This window comes from Canis lupus, chromosome 6 (assembly GCF_048164855.1).
Source record: "Canis lupus baileyi chromosome 6, mCanLup2.hap1, whole genome shotgun sequence".
Lineage (NCBI taxonomy): Eukaryota > Metazoa > Chordata > Mammalia > Carnivora > Canidae > Canis > Canis lupus.
In genome coordinates, this window is record NC_132843.1 from 27,121,715 (window position 1) to 27,129,511 (window position 7,797).

At 41.4% G+C, this 7,797-nt stretch overlaps 1 pseudogene; it reads right to left on the reverse strand.

Moving 5' to 3' along the window:
- Window positions 1-3,091: 3,091 nt before the first annotated feature.
- Window positions 3,092-7,508, reverse strand: LOC140636044 (small ribosomal subunit protein eS24 pseudogene; annotated as a pseudogene).
- Between the last annotated feature and the right edge of the window lie 289 nt (window positions 7,509-7,797).

A 7,797-nucleotide genomic window follows, 5' to 3' on the forward strand; every position in this document is an offset into this window, starting at 1 on the left:
TTTATGACATTATAAGATAATGTCAAAAATATATTAGACAACTTAAAATGGAATACTAGAAACAAAGTTTAACCCAAACAAAGGTAGGAAAGGAGAAACAAAAATGAGAACTAGAGGAAAAAAATAAATATAAAATGGGAGGTCTAGATCCAAATATATCAATAATTACATTAAATGTAAATGACTTGAACATACCAGTTAGGTTAAAAGCAGAGGTTTTTTAAAAATGACTCAAGTACATACTGTCTAAAGAAACTCTTCAAATATGATAACACAGGTAGGGTAGAAGAAAAAGTATGAAAAAAACTATACTATGGGAAAAAAAATATGTTAGCCCCAACCGAAGCAAAGTAAGAGTGACTGTATGAATATCAAATGAACTTCAGAGCAAAGAAAATGATGTTGTTGTTTTTTTAAAGATTTATTTATTTATTCATTCAGAGAGAGCGAGAGAGGCAGAGACACAGGCAGAGGGAGAAGCAGGCACCACACAGAAAGCCCGATGCGGGACTCGATCCTGGGTCTCTAGGATCACACCCCGGGATGCAGGCGGCACCAAACTGCTGTGCCACCGGGGCTGCCCAGAGAAAATGATGTTAAAGAGAGATATTACATGCTAATAGAAGAATCAATTCACTAAGAAGGCATAACAATTCTAAATGTATAATACCCTAGAATAGAGCTTCAAAATATAAGAAGCAAAAATTGTCAGAGCAGAAAAGGAGTAGATATATCCACTAGTATACTTGGAAACTGCCAATCCCCTCTATGTCATATCTAGAAATAAAAGACAGAAAATTAGCAAGGATAGAACTGAACACCACCACCAACTAACTTGAATTAATGATATTTATAGAACACTCCACACAACAACAGCAGACTACACATTCTTTTCAAGTACACATGGAACGTTTACCGAGATAGACCATACTGTGAGTCATAAATCAAACCTTTAGCAAATTTAAAAGGATTTAAATCATATAAAATACGCTTTCTGACTATAATGGAATTAAACTATAAATCAATAACAGGAGGATAACTGAAAATTCTCCAAACATTAGGAAAGAAATGACACACTTTTTCAAGGGAAGTCTCAAAGGAAATTAGAAAATATTAAACCCTAAGAAAATTAATATATAAAATATCACAGTTTGTGGGATGTAGCTAAAGTGGGAGTGGAGTTAACTACATTAAATGTTTGTATTACAAAACAAGAAATGTCTCAAAGCGACTATCTGAGCTTCTGCATAAGAAACTTGGGGGGGGTGGACTGGTAGGGGGCAAAATAAACCCAAAGTAACTAGGTGAAAGGAAATAACAAAGAGCAATTATTAATAAAATTGGAAACAGAAAAACAGAAAGTCAATGAACCCAAAAAGTGGTTCTTTGGAAGAGCAATAAAATTGATTTTCTCTAGTCAGACTAACAAACAGAAAAAGAAAGAAGACAGAAATTACCAGATCAGGAATGAAAAAGGAAATGTAACTACAGATCTCATAGACATTAAAACAATAATAACATCTCTGTGGAAATGAATTTGGCAAACTACATGAAATGGATCAAATTGTCAAAACCCACAAACTCCAAAACTCACCCATCATAAAACAGATAACTCATTTTTTAAAAATTCTCATTGGGGCACCTGGGTGGCTCACTGGTTGAGCATCTGCCTTTGGCTCAGGTTGTGATCCTGGGGTCCTGAGGGGACCATACCAGGTTCCCCACGGGGAGCCTGCTTCTCCTCTGCCTATGTCTCTGCCTCCCTCTCTGTGTCTCTTGTGAATAAATGAATAAAATATCTTTAAATAAATAAATAAAACATTCTCATCACCCAAAAAAGAAACCCTGTCCCATTAGCAATCACTCCCAACTGCCCCCCACATACACACACCTCTAGCCCTAGGGCACCATTAATTTACTTTCTCTCTCTATAGAATTGCCTACTCTGGACATTTCATATGAATGGAATCATACAACATGCAGTCTTTGTAACTGGTTTCTTTCTCTTATCACAATATATTCAAGGTTCAATCATGTTGCAGCATGTGTGAGTCCTTCTGTTTTTTTTCAAATAATATTCCATTGTCTGGATATACCACATTTGATTGCTTAAATGATAGATGTTTGGGTTATTTCCACTTTTTGGCGGTTATGAACAATATATCTACAAACATTTGTACTTAAGTTTTTATGTGGACATAGATTTTCATTTCTCTTGGGTTTATTAGGAGTGAAATTTCCCAGTTGTATGGTAACTGTATGTTTATCTTTTTGAGGAACTTCCAGACTTTTCCAAAGTCTGTACCATTTAGGTTCCCACCAACAGTATATGAGCGGTTCCTTACAACACTTATTATGTTCTGTCTTTTTAAAAATCCTAGTCATCCTAGTGAATGTGAAGTAGCACCTCATTGTGATTTAAATGTGCAGTTCCTTGATGACTAATGATGTTAAAGCCTCTTTTCATCTGTTTATTGGCCATCTGTAATCTTCTTTGGAGAAGTGTCTATTTCAGATCCTTTGACTATTTTGAAATTAGGTTGTTTTTTATTATTGATTCTAAGTGTTCCTTATATATTCTAGGTATAAGTTGCTTATCCGATGTATGATTTGTAGATATTTTCTCTTCTGTAAGTTATCTTTTTACTTTCTTGGTGGTAGCCTTACAAAACTTTTTAATTTTGATGGTTTATCTTTTTTTCTTTTGTTGCTTGTGCTTTTGGTGTCCTATCTAAGAATGTTTGTTCTAATCCAAGGTCATAAGTATTTATATTTTTTCTAAGAGGTTTTTTCTCCACATAAAAGTTCTTAGTTTTTGTTTGTTTGTTTGTTAAGATTTTATTTATTTATTTTAGAGAAAAAGAGAGCACAAACATGGGGAGAGGGAGGGGGGAGTAGAGGGAGAGGGAGAGTGACAAGCAGACTCTGCTGAACACTAAGCCTGACATAGGGCTTGATCTCAAGACCCTGAATCATGACCTGAGATGAAACCAAGAATTGGCTGCTTAACTGACTGAGCCACCAGTGGTGCCCCAAAAGTTCTTAGCTTTTTAACCCTTTCATGAAAAATCTGTAGTCACCACAGATAGAGTCACTGCAGAATATTTATTCTTTTTGTTGTCCCATTTCCAGCACCAACACTAGCATTTTCAGTCCTCCTGACTTTCTTCATTCTGTTCTTGCATTCCTTTCACTGTTTTCTTGAGGTCTTTTTCTTTTCATACAGGCCATGTCTTGCAAGTCTATCTTTGGGTTCATTTTTCTTTACATCATCCAAGGAATAATAAATCATGCCAAAGCCAGTTGTCTTGCCACCCCCAAAATGGATCCTGAATCCAAATACAAAGATGACATCTGGTGTGGTCTTGTACATTTTGACTAGTTTTCCCCCAAAATCTGTCTTAGGTACTGTTACCTTTTTGGGGTGAAGAACATTAATGACCATCGGCTTCTGCTGAAGTAGTCTGTTGGTCAAGAACTTCCTGGTCTGGATAGTTACTGTGTCATTGATAATGATGGCCAAGCTTCAAGCAGCCAGGCAGGAAGAGAGATTTCTAAGAGTTTTATTGTTTGGGCTCTAACATTTTGGTCTAGGATCCATTCGAATTAATTTTGACATATGTACACTTTGAGGTAGGGACCTTTTGTACATGAATATTCAGTTGCTAGAAAGACTATTCTTTCCCCATTAAATTGTCTTCACATCCTTGTTGAAAATCTATAAATATGAATCAGAGTTTATTTTTGGACTTTCAATTCCATTTCATTGGTTTGTATGTCTGTTCTTTTTTTTTTTTTAAATTTATTTATGATAGTCACAGAGAGAGAGAGAGAGAGAGAGGCAGAGACATAGGCAGAGGGAGAAGCAGGCTCCATGCATCGGGAGCCCGACGTGGGATTCGATCCCGGGTCTCCAGGATCGCGCCCTGGGCCAAAGGCAGGCGCCAAACCGCTGCGCCACCCAGGGATCCCTGTATGTCTGTTCTTATATGAATACCACGCTTTCTTGATACTGTAGCCTTGTAGTCAATTTTTTTTTTAAGATTTTAAAAATTTATTTGACAGAAAAAGAGAGAGCGCATAAGCAGGGGGAGTGGGAGAGAGAGAAGCAGCTTTCTGGCTGGGCAGGGAGCCTGAGGCAGGGCAGGATCCTAGGACCCTGGGATCATGACCTGAGCCAAAGGCAGAGCCGGTACCCCACCTTGTCAATTTGACATGTGCAAGTCCCCCACTTTGTTCTTCTCTGTTTTGGCTATTGAGGGTTCTTTGCATTTTCTTTTCTTTCTTCTCTTTTCTTTTCTTTTCTTTTCTTTTCTTTTTTTAAAGATTTTATTTGTTTATTCATGAGAGGCAGAGAGAAAGAGAGAGACAGAGAGACAAAGAGACAGAGACAGAGACACAGGCAGAGGGCAAAGCAGGCTCCATGCAGGGAGCCCAACGTGGGACTCCATCCGATCTCCAGGATCAGGCCCTGGGTGGAAGGCAGTGCTAAACCGCTGAGCCACCTGGGCTGCCCTTCTTTGCATTTTCATATGAATTTCAAGATCAGTTCATCAATTTCAACCAAAAAGGCACTTGGGATTATATAGAGATTATGCTGAATCTGTAGGTTAGTTAGGGAGAATTGCCATCTTATATTAAGTCTTTGGGATGCCTGGGTGGCTCAGTAAATTAAGCATCTTATTTGATTTGGGCTCAGGTCATGATCTCATGGTCATGAGATTGAGCCCTGCATCCTGCTCTGTGCTCAGCTGGGAGTCTGCTTCAGATTCTCTCCCCCTCTCCCTCTCCCTCCTTGTGCTCTCTCTCTCAAATAAATAAGTAAATAAAATCTTTAAAAAAATATTAAGACTTCTTCATTTATTTAGGTTTTCTTTAATTTCTTTCAATATTGTCTTTCACTTTTCAGTGTTTGAGGCCTGTACTTCAGAAGTTAAATTTATTCCTTTTTAATTTTTTCAATGCTATTATAAATGTAATTATTTTCTTAATTTCACTTTTGAATTATTCACTGCAAGTATATACAAGAACAATTTTTGTTTTGTATCTTGTATGTACAGTTTATATTTTTTTGATGTATTGATCTTGTATTCTGTAGCTGACTTCATTAATCAGTTTTAGTTTTTAGTGCATTCCTGAAGATTTTGTCTATTCAGGGGCCCCTGGGTGGCTCAGTGGCTGAGCATCTGCCTTTGGCTCAGGGCATGATCCCAGGGTCCTGGGATCGAGTCCCACATCAGGCTATCCACAGGGAGTCTGCTTCTCCCTCTGCTTACATCTCTGCCTCTCTCTGTGTCTCTCATAAATAAATAAATAAAATCTTAAAAAAAAAAGGTTTTGTGTATTCAAGATTACATTGTCTGCAAACAGATAGTTGGAGGGAAGATCACATAGAATAGTGCATATGTCTGGTATGTAGTGAGCTCTCCATAGGTGACAGCTTGTCTCATGCTTCCTTGTTAGGTGCTATTCCCCTCCTGCTACCACAGGTGGAGGTTCTCCTCCTCTGCAGTCAATCCTCCGCAGGCCATCTCTGCCTGGCTGGATTTCCAAGGACTGAACTACAGGCAAGGCTGCCGTGCCTGAACCAATTTACTCTAAGCCCTGAACACCACTTTCAGCCCCCTCATTGGCCCTGGCTCTAGCATCTTCTCCCAGGCAGAAAGCAATCCCAGACCCAAACTGTGCCCGCCCCCATGGTGTCCCCAAACAGAAAAAGAACAGAAGTGCAGGTTTTCACAGCTCTGCATTCCATCTTCCCAAGATGAGTCCTGTGGGGAGGGGGTCCTTTGAGTGTGAGGGAAAGATATGGAGAGAACCTACCTTAGCAGAGGATCCTTCAAACCAAATTGTGACTGACTCCTAATAAACCAAAGTAAAAAAAAAAAAAAAAGCTACATAAATGCTAATTTTATATTAAAATTATAATATCTAAACATTCTGCCCCCGTGTATATTACATACCTGTAAAGCAGTTTCCAAACACTCAACACATTTCATTGCTTGCACACAAGGGCTGGGCCCTGTCCTGGTGTCAGGACCATGGTTCTACCTTGAGGTGCCCAAGTTCAGTGACAGAGATGAGGTGAGCTGTGCCAGGTGGGCTTTGCCGGCTCCCTGACAGAGTCTACCTTGAATAAGCTCTTACACTGTGTTGTGAGTTCGGCTTTCAAGTGCACAGTCTCCTCTTCATTGAGGGGATAGGGCTAAGGGTATTCATGGGCCTTTGGATACGCATTGGGTTTCCTGGCAGTCTCCAGAGTGGACCCAGGCCTTGATGGGGATGGAGGCCCTGCTGCCTCTGAGAAGCGTACCCTTCACCCAGCATGAGGCCAGGCTCATCACCAACCTCTGCCCTAACTGCCTGATGCCTTGTCCCCTCCACATGCGGGGCAGGGGCTGAGGCCAGTCCTCCAGCAGGAGCTGAGCGCCAACGACCACCCATTGCTTGTGCCCCCTCTTCCCAGCCTCTGTCAAGTCAAGGCAATAAGGCCTTTTCCACAGGGCCACAGGGAGGATGAGGTTGGCAGTGAGCACAGTGCAGGGGCTCAGTGAGGGTCTGTCACCTTCCTGTGTCCCTCTTACATGGGGTAGAAGGCATAGTGGTCAACACGTGCAGTTCACTTCCTCTGAGTCAGGTGCTATGCTTGCCCCCTTTAATGAGGCCTCATTCAGTCCTGGAGTCAGGGCCCCACGCTGTGCCCTGGTCTGAGAGCACAGTCAGCGTCCGCTGCTCTGGAGCACGGTAAGCAGCAGGGCCAGGGAGGCAACTCCAGGCAGAAGAACCTTCTCAGCCTAAGCCCTGCCTGAGGGAGGCCAGGCTGGGCTGCGCTGCACGCCAGTCCCTGGAGGGCACAGGGGCCCAAGAGTGGATCCCCCCCGCCTCGTTGGAGCCCAGGTCCCCACCTCCATACCTCCCCCACCCCAGGGAATCACACAGCTGCACTCAACCAACACAGGATTGCTCAGAGATATTATTCCCCACGCTGAAAAAAAAACCAAGGCTATTATGAGCAGAGTCTGTTGAAAGAAGGGCTGAGAGCATTTTGGAGAAGCATTGCTGTTAGTCGGTTTTATGGCACATTTGCATTTAAATAGATTCTTTAACTCTTTTTCTGAACTTCACAATAATACAGCCTTAAAGTGCTGACTAATAGGGTGGCGTGTACTTAATTTTCACTTTAATTTTAACACTGATACATTGTCTTATCGTAGCCGTTCCAGCTCAAATGACACTTGCAAAAACGCAAGTTTTAAATGTGTTTTTTTGTTCTTTTTGGTTAAAAATCAGACAGCTCCTGGACCTGCGTTACAGAAAAGGTGCTCATCTTGTCGGTGGGCCCAGCTGTCCCAGGCCTGAGCTCTTCCTAGAATTCAGCCAGCCGTGGCTCCCACCTCCGACCTTGGCAAGCTGCAGCCTCCTGCAGGAGAGCCCTGCCAGGAAGGGCTCCGCACGCTGAGAGCCAGACCTCCCTGGGCATCAGCCAGGGGAGTGCTGGTCTGGCTCATACCGCCTCTCAAGAGCTGATGATTACGTGTTTAGGAAATTTGCAAGCCAGTTTCTCAACTGCCAGTTTCTCAACAATCATTATTAAGAATTAAATGATGTCAACTTATAAGTAAACAAAATATATTTAAAAATAAAGGTAAAATATACTCCAAACGCATTACTTCATTATTATTTTATTCCTCCCTCTGCCCCCGAGCTCATTCACATCCATGATAGAAGGACTATATAATAGTTCAGTAAGGTTATGCTGGTGGCTTAAAATTGGTCCCAGTGGGAACATTTACAACC